General features: G+C 36.2%; 1 protein-coding gene across 1 annotated transcript in view; it reads left to right on the forward strand.

Annotated features, from left to right (window-relative positions):
• Positions 1-1,576: 1,576 nt before the first annotated feature.
• Positions 1,577-13,153, forward strand: part of LOC110035710 — a 33,421-nt gene continuing 21,844 nt past the window's right edge. The window contains exons 1-2 of the mRNA XM_020739983.1: positions 1,577-1,715; positions 1,861-1,943. The gene's annotated coding sequence lies outside the window, so the exon portion shown is untranslated. The remainder of the gene's footprint in view (positions 1,716-1,860; positions 1,944-13,153) is intronic.

The raw sequence follows: 13,153 nt of genomic DNA on the forward strand, positions 1-13,153 counted from the left end.
ATATATTACTTTCATTGTGTAGGATGGAAATGAGGTGTTCCATGAACATGAAAACTGCTATAGTGATGGTGTCAATTAATAATGAAGTGGCTAGCACTAAGAGGCAAGTAGGATCCCTATAACAGAGTCTGAATTTGGCTATAAGTTTTGAGAATTGATCTGAATGATGAGGGAAGATCATTCGCCAAGTGGCTAAGAGATTGATTAGCAGTTTCAAATGGAAGGTGATGCACCTGTTGTAGAATTTCTCAGATCAAAATGAGCCCAACAGTTTGAGAATTTATGTTCAAACATGTAGCAGGAGCAGCAGTTTGATTGGATATTTTCCTTTTCTTTCTTCAGTCAGTACCCAATCGATGGGGACCCAATCCAAATCTTTATCAAAATGGGGAATTCCACCGATAATCTGGCCACAATACGCCTAGAAAGATTATTTTCATAGCATCATTCCACAAAATAATTATAAAATAAAAGAATAAGGTTGATTGGTTGAAGTGCTGCATATAAAGTCTTGAAATTGAGATCTATGCAGGAGCAACATATGTTTTTATAGGGCAATCAAAATGAGGTGACCATTTTAGCTTTTGTGAATTTATGCCCAAACATATGGCATGAGGAGCAGTGCGATGACATATTTTCATATTTCAGAAGCAATAGTTTTTTGACTAATCATATGTATAGACTACTAAGCAATAATTTGATGTTACCATATGCCATGCTTGCAATGTGATATGCATAATCCATAATGTCAAGGTCATATGCATAATCTGATTTGAACCAACAGAAATCGGGTAGAGATGAAGAAAAGAATGGCCGAATTGTAGCATGTAATAAAGATAGTCCTTTTCCAAATCCATATTGTAGCATTCAATAGAGATGCAACGGAAATTGTAAACAACTTTTTTGTAAGACGTTTCCCAGTATAAACTAACGAATGAACTTGCAATTCTCTGGGCTAGTCCTCACTTTTAAGCAAGAAAAAATGGAAGTTCTTTGAGACAGATGCCAAATCAAGAGAAGGTTTAAAAGATTGTGTTAACTACCAAACAATCACTCGCAAAACTCAGAGATCCGAAGCAATAGAAGCAGATACATGGAGAAGAACCAAAAAAAATTCATCGATCCATAAAACTCACGAATCCAGAGCATATCTCGACAGATCCAAAGCCTATCCTAAAAAATCCAACGACAAACAATAGTAGATCTTACCGGAGAGGGAAAAAGAACGAGAAATCGAGCCCTAATGATGCTTTCGTTCGGAGAGGGAGGAAGCGAGGGGAGAACGCGAGAGAGATCACCAAGGGCAAAAGAAGGAATTGCAGCCCTAACGCCAACAGCCAACGCCGAACGCAGGAGGCGCCCCGCGATCCGGATAATGAAGAAAAACCGAACCGCGGGACGCAGCGTTCAGAACGCCGCCGAACGAACGCTCGAAACAAACGCGTAGGCGGTGTTCTGAAAACGCCACCGTCGATGAAAAAGCTGTGCCAAACAGGGCCTTAGGGAGGCATTTTTTTGCCGTTTGGCAGGATTTAGCTTAAATCCTGCTTAAAATCGGCTACCAAACAGCCCCCTAAAACCGCAAAACCCAACCTATCTGGATCGCCCGCCTCCGTCTCTGTTCGGCGAGTTTGCTTGCGTGGTACGGAGGCCTCCCTGCACGATTACGTCGAGTTTGCTTGCGTGATTTTCTGCCTGTTCACCGGCTTCTCACCGTAAGTCATTTCCCTCACTTTGCAGCCATTTTTTTTTTCGGTATGATTGGCATTTATACTCCAAAAAATACATAATATTGTTTTCTTAAGTCCCGAGTTCCTATTTCCCTCGTCGATTCTTTGATTATTCCCATCTCTCATGCAGCCGAAGTGCTGAACCTGAAGGAGTGCTAAGAAGCCAGCTGCTACTTGTGATGGTTTCGAACGGCTCCTATGCCGGGGGCGAGGGTGTGTATAAGATGACTCAACAATAAATACTTGTTAGAACCCACACTGCAATTTGATTTGTCATGGAGGAACACATACAACCCTTAAAATTTAAGTGTCCAAATAGTATACTGAAAATAGATTTGAGTTCATTGGGGCAGTTTACATCACTACATGATGCATTAACTTGGAAGACAAACTCAACACTATTTTTTCAAACATTGACAAATGAAGTGGATCTATTTAAGAAACAAGAAAAGTGTGGAATATAAATCAAAACTTCCTTCACTGTTTTTTTTTTTACTTTAATACTAGTAAAATTATTCATTTTATTTTTGATTATTCACTTGTAAGCAATACTATAACAACAACAACCGCAACAAGCCTTTATCCCACTAAGCTGGGCCGGCTACATGAATCCTTTTTCTCCATTGTGTCCTATTGATAGTCATATTTTCATTTAATTCTAATAAATTAAGATCATTTTTTATATAATATCTATATTTACCTCTGTCTTTTTTAACATAAGTCGAATCTAGAACATCTACTCTTCTAATCAGATCATCAGATGGTCGACATTTATTGTGACCAAACCATCTAAGACGACTGCCCGTGATATTGTCCGTCACTGAAGCTACACCAACCCTATCACGAATATTTTCATTCCACATTTTGTCTCCAAACATTTTGTCTCCAAGTATCAAGCCACTCATCCACCTATGCATTCTCATCTCGACAACACTTAACTTTGTTTTATGCTTCTCTTTTAAAGGCCAATATTCTTTGCCATAGAACAATGCAGGTCTCACCACCATTTTATAAAATTTCCCCTTTAGTGTAAGTAGTACTTTTCTATCACACAATAGGCCTGAAGCATTCCTCCACTTCAATCAACCAACTTGAATTTTGCTAATAACATTCCCATTTTTATCACCTTTAATTTGAACAGTTGACCTGGGATATCTAAAGCGTTCACACCTTTTTGCAATTTGGTAATAAATTAACTCTCTTATTGTGATATAAACTTAATTGAAACCCATTATCAACTGTAGCTATTGTATTAATTATTTTTTAAGCATAAAAAGAATATAAAGTATTCGAATGATTCCAACTATAAAGAAAACACAAAAATTGCCAAATAAGTTTTTTGTCACACTTTTTTTATGCAAAAACACTTCATAAAGATGGTTACCATCCAGGATTAGTTCTAGAAGAAAAATAATTATCCATGTCATCTACTTCTTTCTTTATCTAGGATTTTTTTTCGTGCAGTTGAATTTTGAAGATTTAAATAATGAAAAACTTTTTTTTTCATTCATAGTGATAGTTTCATTACATAAGTATACACTTTTTCTATCTTTTTGTCTCTTTTGTTGTGATATAGAGAAATAAAATAGGAGAACGATATTTGACGAAGCGAAAAATAGAACGAGAAAATTCACACCAGAAAACAATAACACAACGGAACACACAAATTTACGTGGTTCGACAAATTGCCTACGTCCACGGAGTTGCAGAGGATTTTACTACTTCAGTAATTTACACCAGTCGATCGTCTCGATTTACAAGAATGAATTCTTTCACTCCGTTGCTCTCTCTTCTTCTCTCTCAACACCGAGATACACCGTAGAAGATAAGTTTACAAGAGAAATAAACTCAATTTCTCTTCTGACGCAAGCCACCAAGAAGAAGCCAAGGGAGAACAATCTTCTTCTTCTTTCTTTTTTCTTCTGCCGCAAGGAACTACTGTTTGCACTTCTCTTCCTCTATCTCGAGGAAGCCTGAAGAAGAACACAAAAGAGGCCGTGTTAAATTTGAAGGAGAGACCTGCGATACCTCGCAATACTTTCTTCCTCTATCCCTCTATTTATCTCTTCTTCTCTCCTTCGTAAGCCACCAAAGGAAGAACCGCAAATCGGAGAGACAATTCAACCTTGCTGTTCTGTTCGCGACTTATAATAAGTGAGGTGCTTCGCTTTGCGGAAACAAGGAAGGCGGGAACAGGCGTAGGCGGGAACTGTTCGCAACCGAGCGAGAGCGAGAGAAATCACGAGGTTTCGCGACAGAGGAGCGGGAGCGGGGTCGCGATGTTTCGCGATCGGGAGCGGGAATCAGGAGTTGCAGCGGGAGGCAGTTTGCTGGTTTAATCGGGCTTCAGCTAACAATATCCCACTTGGAAACCGATACACAAGCTACAACATCTTCTTCCTCAAACTGATATCCTTTACTGGCGGTATCGCCCTTTTCTTCAAACATGAATCTCCCATCTCTACAACTCAATACCCTTGTCTTCACACCAGAAGACCAACTGAAGCTGTGCACAACTTTAGTTTTTAAAGAGTAAAACTATCAGTCAACATATCAACATGGTTAACATAGCTTTGCACCTCCAAGCTATTTCTTGGATTACCCTTGTCTCTGCTTACAACTTCCACTGCTGGTCAATATCTTGCCTCTGTTGAAAGCCTTTTTCAACAAGTCTAGCCTTGCACCTGTTACTGTCATCAAGCGCAGTCTTCACCTGATGCACACACTTGTGTAATGCCTTCTTCCTTGATGGATGCTCTGCCAGCTCCCACTTGCTCCAATTTTCTTCTTGCAAGATTTCTTCATTGCTCTGTGGTTCTTCACTATCTTTCTGTGGAACAGTGCCCCGAATCCAATCTCCTCTTCACTTCTATTATCAACAAAACTATGAACTTCTAGCAATAATGCATTCTGTACTTCTTCAGATACCACATTTGCGCTATCATTCTCCATATTCTTGGGATTCCTGCAGTTCCTCTTTATGCGGTCAGCCTTGCCACAATTTCAGCAGGTTGTCTGCTAATTAGACTTTGATTTTGATCTCCTTCTATTTGAGTTTCCTGTCTTGCCATCTCCCCCTGAAATCAACATTCAGTGTCAAATTCGAACATGAGATCTCGCCAGAATCTTTCCTACGCACATCTTCAGCCAAAATCAAATCACAAATATCATCACATTTTAATTTATATTCATCTGCAGAACTGCTAACTGCCATCCTCATGGCTTCCCAACTATTTGACAACGATGCGAACAATATCAGCACACGTATCTCGTCATCAAAATCAATTTCAACAGAAGACAATTAATTTGTGATAATATTGAAATCATTCAGGTGTTGAGCAATAAAAACATTTTCTGCTATCTTCAAGTTGAATAACTTCTTCATCAAGTATACCTTGTTATTCACTGATGACTTTTCATACATACCTGATAAGATTGCCATAAGATTTGCAGTCGTCCTCTCCTTGACAACGTTGTGTGCAACGGACCTCGATATGGTCAATCGAATAACCCCCAGAACTTGTCGATCCAACAAATTCCATTCAGCCTCATCCATCCTTTCAGGTCTTTTTCCCAATAACGGAAGATGAAGTTTCTTCCCATAGAGATAGTCCTCTATCTGCTTCCTCCAATAACCAAAATCTGTGTCATCAAATTTCTCGATCCCTAAAACCCTCACTTCATCTGTAACTATTGTTCTTCCTCAGATCTAAAATAAAGTTCTGATACCAGTTATTGAGGTATATATAGAAATAAAATAGGAGAATGATCTTTGACGAAGCAAAAAATAGAACGAGAATAATCACACCAAAAAGCAGTAACACAACGGAACACAGATTTACGTGGTTCGGTAAATTGCTTACGTCCACGGAGTTGCATATAGGATTTTACTACTAGACGAATTTACACCAGTCGATCGTCTCGACTTACAAGAGCGAACTCTTTCACTCCATTGCTCTCTCTTCTTCTTTCTCCAAACCGAGTTACACCGAAGAAGATAAAATTACAAGAGAAATAAACCCAATTTCTCTTTTGACACAAGCCACAAAGAAGAAGCCAAGGGAGAACAATCTTCTTCTTCTTTCTTCTTCCTTCTGCCACAAGGAACTACTGTTTGCACTTCTCTTCCTTGTTTGCACTTCTCTTCCTCTATCCTCTACCCTAAGGAAGCCCGAAGAAAAACGCAAAAGAGGCCGTGTTAAATTTGAAGGAGAGACCTGCGATATTTTGCAATACTTTCTTCCTCTATCCTCTATCTATCTCTCCTCTCCTTCGTAAGCCACCAAAGGAAGAACCGCAAACCGGAGAGACAATCCGACCTTGCTGTTCTGTTCGCGACTTATAATAAGCAAAGAGGTGCTTCACTTCGCGGAAACAGGGAAGGCGGGAATGGGAATAGGCGGGAACTGTTCGCGATCGAGAGGGAGCGGGAGGAATCACGACGCTTCGCGACAGAGGAGCGGGAGCGGGGTCGCGATGTTTTGCGATCAGGGAGAGCGGGAGCGGGAGGCGGTTTGCTGATTTAATCGGGCTCCAGCTAACATCTTTTTTCTTCTTAGAAATTAAATATCATGTGAAAATTTCTTGCATTGAGCAATATTGCCCTTAACTACAACAAGGTACTGCTTCATTCTATTTATACCCCCACCTTTATATAATGCTCCACAATGCAAACACATACTGTTTCTTCAATACATCTACATTCAGTAAAATGATTCCATGCTAGACTTCTAACGAACATTATGAGAATAAATGATAGACCGACTTGACTTCTTGATTACTTCATTCTAAAGATAATAGATAAATGAATCACATGATTGTTAATAAAGAAAATGCTTGCACTTTGAAGATTTTAGTACCACCGAAAAAGTATTACTTAGCACATCACAATATCAATAATCATCTACCAAGTGATGAATTTGGCTTGTAATGGTCCTTCTTTCACATAAAATGATTAAATTTTTAAGTGACTTTATGCTATTTGATTTCATCTCTCTATTATCTTGTTTTTTATATTTATGGCGTCACCCAGTTCAACCTCTGTTCAACCTTCTAACCTTGAACCTCCTTATCTTTCAGTTCAATATCCGGTCCAACTTTGAAAATCTTGCACCAAGTTATAGTTGGATAGTGTCAACTATGGGCACAAACTATGTTTGGTACCGGTAAGTGTAATCTAGGCTTGTTTGGTGGGAGCACTGGTTTGACCTTCTTATAATCCATAGGGTTCTTCAAGCATTGGTAGAAATCAAATTTTCTTTCTGTCCTTTCTTTCCCTTGAATTAAAGTCTTTGCCCTTATTGATTTCTTTGCATATAGTCATATTTGTGGGATTTTGCTCATTCCAAAGGTTTCTCTTCTATGCGTGGCAAAGGATTTCAGTGATCGCGGACACGACTTTGAATCCTTTGTACTCAATTAGTCCAAGGGTGTGAAGTTGGGGAGAGGGAGGGGAAGAAGCAAGTTGCAATCACTAAGATTTGGCTTTGAATTAATTGACATTCAGGTGCCCCAAAATGATGGAAGAGATTATGGAAAGGAAGACTGGAAGTGTGATGTTCTGATGTTGTCTTCACAAATGAGATACAATATTCATTCAGGGCATTACTTCTCAATGTCTTTTGGAGAGGTTTAGTTTAAGATACCTTATTTCATGATTAAAAGTTGAAATGGATGAAAGTAGGCTTCTCTTTTGATGGCTGTTATTCATCTTCCAGCGGCAAAGGAGTGTGATAATTAATTCTTCATATTGTGCCACCTTCTTATAAATAGAATAGTTAAGTCTTGAGGAATACTTCTAAGCCTTTACTTGATGTTGGACGGATGTTCAATTGCCGTCCAAGCTTGTTGAGCTGGTAAGCCCTTGCTTAACTCCTGATGGGAGAGGGGAAAGCATTGTAAGTACTATAATTGTATGATTGTAGTTTGAGCTTTTTTCATTGTTTAGTTAGTGACCATGTTTTTCCTTAATGGTTGTTTCCTTTTAGGATTACTACTAATCTTTGCAAATTATTAGTTCAAGTTAATTTTGACAATCACAACCTACGTGTAGACTTAAACTTCTTAAGGGCTGTTCAAGCTATTGTTAGGTTGTGTTGTTCTGAATATTTTGTCTGTTGAGATTGGCTTTTCACTTTTGGGGTTATTTCCTTTGCCATGTTCAAGGAGAGAAGTCTTGCTGGGGATTATGTAATCGAACCAAGTTGTAATGCAGTTGCATATAGGCTAATTTGGAGATCAAATCATCCTTGTTTTGATCTGAGTGATATTAAGCCACATGATGATTCATATGAGTTAATGTGGAGAGTGATCCTCTTTGGGCTTATTTGAGTAAGATCAAGCTGCAATTTAGATACCTACAAGAAAATGTTGAGATCAAAATTTTCTTGGATGGATTTAAATAAGATCAACTTACAATGCTTGCACATAAATTTTATATGGGGATCAAATTCTCTTTGGATATATCTGGTTCTTTTGGGGATGATATGTGTCCATTGTTCTGGGCATAAGTCGAGTGTGGAATTTTAAGTATTAGTCGCACATAAAAATTCATATGAATTTTTATTGAGATCAAATCCTTTTTAGAGCCAACACGCGACCCCACCCTAGGGCATTTTAGAAGTCCAACATGGGTCAAAAATTAATTGGCTGTGTAGATGAGTTTGAGTTTATGTTGAGATAAAATCCTCCTTGGATTGTTTTTACTCATTCGAGGCTAATATGTGAACATGTCTAAGGGCGAAAGTCTAGTGAAGGTAAATATTGTACAGAGAACTTGATGGATTATTAGTCTTAAAGTTAATCATGTTATTTATTTCTATTTATAAGAAAAAGGAAGATGTTTTGATTAAGATTCCCTTAACTATAACACTCCTTGAACATCAGAAAGCATTCTCTAGATTTCTATTTAGGAGAGATCTTGAACTAATGCTGTGGTGTGAAGTTTCTAAACTAAATTCAAGAGCTCTAGTTTTGGCATTCTTGACATTCCTTGATTGCTGCATATTCTCTTACAGAGTTTTAAAGCTTTTTGAAAGTGATTAAGTCTTACTGATTGTTTCATTAGTGTATGCTGAGGCAGTATCATTAGTATTGTAACTGACTAAGGAGTGTTCAAATAGATTTGTTGGTTGAGATTAAAACAACATGGATATTTGGGTCACTAAGATGTGTAAGTGGTGCAGCTAGGTGGGGCAATATAGTTTCATAAAGAGGCGCGGGCATCACAACTGTTGTTGTGAATATCATTGTCATATGTAGAGGTGCAGGTGATATAGCTAGCTTAGGCGACAGAGATGTATGAAGAGTCAAACTTCTCATTTGCCTTCACAAGTGGTATGCAGTCTTTGAAAGTATAGAGCTTTTCCTTTTTCTCCATATTTTTAAATCATAAGAGCATTCGTAGGTTTTTATGAGTTATGTTACCTCCTTTAATGGCCTTAAATGGATATAAAAGATTTGATATTTCACTTAAGACCTTGATAAATTTAAGTGGTCTTTATAGACTCAAGAGAGTTGGGGTAATCTCCATTGCTTTGCTTGGTGGTTGCCCTTTTGGGGTTCTTGACTGATGAGTACTCATAAGGGTTTTTTTTAACCCTATGAACTTAAGCTTATAATTATAATTTTAATAATGAAAAATATCAGTTGGTAACTACTAACAATTTTATTTAAGGTTAGTACATGAGTGAGCGCAAGTTCTTCAAGTCAAGCCTAAAAATGAAAATTAACATTAAAATGACATTAAAGTGCTTTTATTATTCAAGTGAGGCTAGTGACCTGATTAGCTCAAGAGAACTCAATCAGTCTTGTAATAACAATTTTCCCTAAAAAAAGAGCTGTGATAACAAACTTTAAGCACAAATATTTTATTATATTTTTTGAAGTAATAATATTATTGTATTTTAAGGTATTTGGGACATTAAGATGATTCACATTCTTATTTAAACTTGAAAATTTACTAAATCAAGCTATTAGTATTATTAGAAAATCCAAAACTATCTGTATAGTACAAATTGTGATTGTATTGTTTGATCAGGTTCTATTACATGTTCAAAGTAGTTCAAACAATTTTGTTAGTTAAGAGATTAATAAATAAAAAATTAATATTATGATAGTATTTTATGATGTGGAGTGTATTGTATGATATGCATTAATTCGAATTATATCATTAGAATCAATTTGCATCAAATTACAATTTCAATAATTAAGTTAGTCATATTGTATGACCCATATCATACTATATGATATATTAATTTAATTTAATTTACATGTGTTATTAATATTTAGTCGGCTATATAATAAAAAAATAAACTGATCATCCCCAATGATTATGATTGAATGGTATGATCAATCAGTAATTTACAGATTAAGTTATAATCAACGTTAATTGGGGATTTTCTTAATGTGGAGGCTAATGATTATTTTGATGGGATTATTATTAATGTGGCTGTCTTTTAAAATTCAATTTTAACTTGCAAACCCTAAAGAGAGATTTTTAAAAATAGAAGGGGAGATATTGCTGTTCTTACTCTTATAAATTTTTGATTTTTGAGAATTTGACTATTAAGAGCTTACTTTTTTTCTTATTTAAAGTGAAAGACCATTGGAATGATTATTGTCTTGGGATTATTATTATTGTGGTTGTCAGTTTAAAATTCAATTCTTCCTTGCAAACCCTTAAAGAGATATTTTAGAGAGAGAAAATAGAAGGGGAGAAATTGCTGTTCTTCTCATCTTTCTCTCATAAATCTCTGGTCCTTAAGCTTGAGAATTTGACTATTATGAGCTTATTTTTTGATTTAAAGAGAGAGATCATTGTAGATTTCTTGTAAAAGGTTGATTAACCAGCATGTTGTGCTAGGAATGGTCTGTACCACGCCTTGAAGTGTACATTATTATCAAACAAGTTATGTTTAGAGTTTTATGCGTTTTGCTTTTAGTTGAAGTATAGGGTGACTCCGTTAGCAATGAAGGTGAGAGGTCTTCCACCTTGCATTAGCAAAGGAGACATTAGTAAAAATTCTAAGAGAACATATCCTGTTGGGTGGCGGAACCACTATTCTTTAATTTGCAATCCTTTTCTTTTTCATAAAAAATTAATTCTTATTGTGAAAATCTAGCTGAAAAGTATTTTGTATTAGCCGATTCAGTTTGAAAAAAAATTACATGCATAAAATAAAATTAACTTATCACATTATTTAATTTGCTTATCAATCATATTTAAATATCATATTATTTTGAAAGAACAAGAAAGAGATTGAATATTTAGTTTATTTGGTTTATGTAATTATTTTGTTTAAATAATATAAATAATTGCTTTCTAAATTAGTAGAACATAGTGAATAAATTGTGAAGAGAGCTCACCATGAAATAATTAACGTTTCAAAATATTAAATTTGCCTTTTCTTGGTCATGTTACAAATTCAAATTTGATTTGGAGGCCGTATCTTTATTCATACTCATTCGAAGCCCACTCTTTGAGAGCTTTGGAACTTTTAGTGAGGAGCTTATCTAACATTTGGAGCTTTTTGGGCTACACTCTTTAAGAATTTGAAGTGGAGTCCGTGTCAACTTGTCGACCCATCCATGGCTTATGTGCATCTTTGGGACTCTTAGTGTGAACAATATTTAACATTGAGTTCTCTTTGGCACTCATTAGGATTCACTGCAAGGTCATTTGAGATGATAAATATATTAATTGCTCATTATTCTCCTAAGGCTTGCTATTTGTGAACTGTTCTTGGAGACATTTTTTGATAGCTCTGTCTATCAATATGTTCCATGTAGGGCGCACTCATTAGTAGTCGCTTCATGGGCTTTTAAAGTGGTGGAAGTCTTGTTTACTTTCCGACCCTTCTATAGATTGCTCTTTGGTAGCTACCCTTGTTGATTTTGTGAGAATCTTGTCCAGACGATGATAATAGCTGATTTGTGAGCATTGGAGTTGTGTGAAATTTCAGGCAATGATGCTGGTTAAGGTTGCAGTATTGAAGCTATGTTGAGGTGAAAACTATGATGTTTGTTGAGGATCAGATATCAAAGAAGCATAGAGGTACGAGCAACAATGTTGCTTAATGTCGAATGGTAAGTGTAAACTGAAGCTTTGTAAAGAGATGCAGACAATGATGTTGGTTTATGCCAGTTGAGAATTAAGCATCAAAACCTGTAAAGAGGCTTAATTAATATTATCAACTGAGGAGCAGACACTAAAACAATATATAACGAAACATGCAGTGATGTCTACTTGGGAGTGATCATCGTAGTTGTATAAAGTTGTGCGTGAAATATTGTCAGCTTAGGAGCAGATATTGAATCCATAATTAGGTATGGATGATAATTTTACATCTTTGATTTCTTTTTAAGATTGATGATGGGGGTAGGCTAGAACATATGCTGTCATTCTTGAATTAAAGTTGTTGTATGTGGATTTAGTGTCATCTTGTTTTCTTTAAATGACCTAGATGGCCCTTACACAAGCGGTGAGCTTTTCTAGCAGGATTGTGAAAATAAGAGTTGACCATTTTTAATCTTCAAAAGGTTTGGTAAACCCTTGTTTTGCGATGTGTTTGATAAGTTTGGGTTTCACCAATTTTCAATTATGTCCTGATTCTCACATATGATGCCAAGCCATTACATGTCAAAAACAAACTTTAAATGTTGGTGGAATTGGGATTTGTGGGCTTGAGCTTAATATCATATCTTTCACATAATCTACAATAGAAGAGGTCAACAAGCCAACTTAAATATTTTATCTAAGAAGACTCGTAAACACTCTTGTTCCGAAGGTGAATTACAATTTAAAAAAATTCAGTAGTGTTTCCAATTAAGGATGAAGAGCAAGAGCTTGGAGGAGAGCGGTCATCTATTTGGAGGGAAGAATAAGAACTATGAGTGCCATTACTTTCTCTTAGGAGGTGGTATTTATAGCATTCAGGGTGGAAAAAATGCTACTTTTATTTTGATTTATGATGAATGTAAGGGATATCTCTTCTTTGAGATCCATTTAGATGAAAATGCATATAGTTGAAGGTATTTTGGTTCTCCAACTAATTTCATGGTTGAGAAACAAAATGTATTGTATCCAATATTCATGTTAGCTCATGTCATCCGTAGAGATGATTGGTGAGTGGAGGAATGGAGCCCTTAGCCATCATTAACTATGCCACTGGAGTTGAAAATCAAGCTATAAGATGGATTTTTTGTGTGATATGAGCAAAAATGTCGGATTTCTATTAATGCCTTAAGGCTATTACTTGCATTTGTAGATTTGATAGAATGGTTTTTATGCATGTCATATGATTGTTGAGATTTGTAATTATCACTTCATCCTTCCCTTATTGTCTGACAATCATAGTAGTGCCAGTCAACTTTTCGATGGATTTGTGAAAATACGATTTTCAAAAATTTAATTTAAATATAAA

This window comes from Phalaenopsis equestris, unplaced genomic scaffold, assembly GCF_001263595.1.
Source record: "Phalaenopsis equestris unplaced genomic scaffold, ASM126359v1 Scaffold199295, whole genome shotgun sequence".
NCBI classification, from domain to species: Eukaryota; Viridiplantae; Streptophyta; class Magnoliopsida; order Asparagales; family Orchidaceae; genus Phalaenopsis; species Phalaenopsis equestris.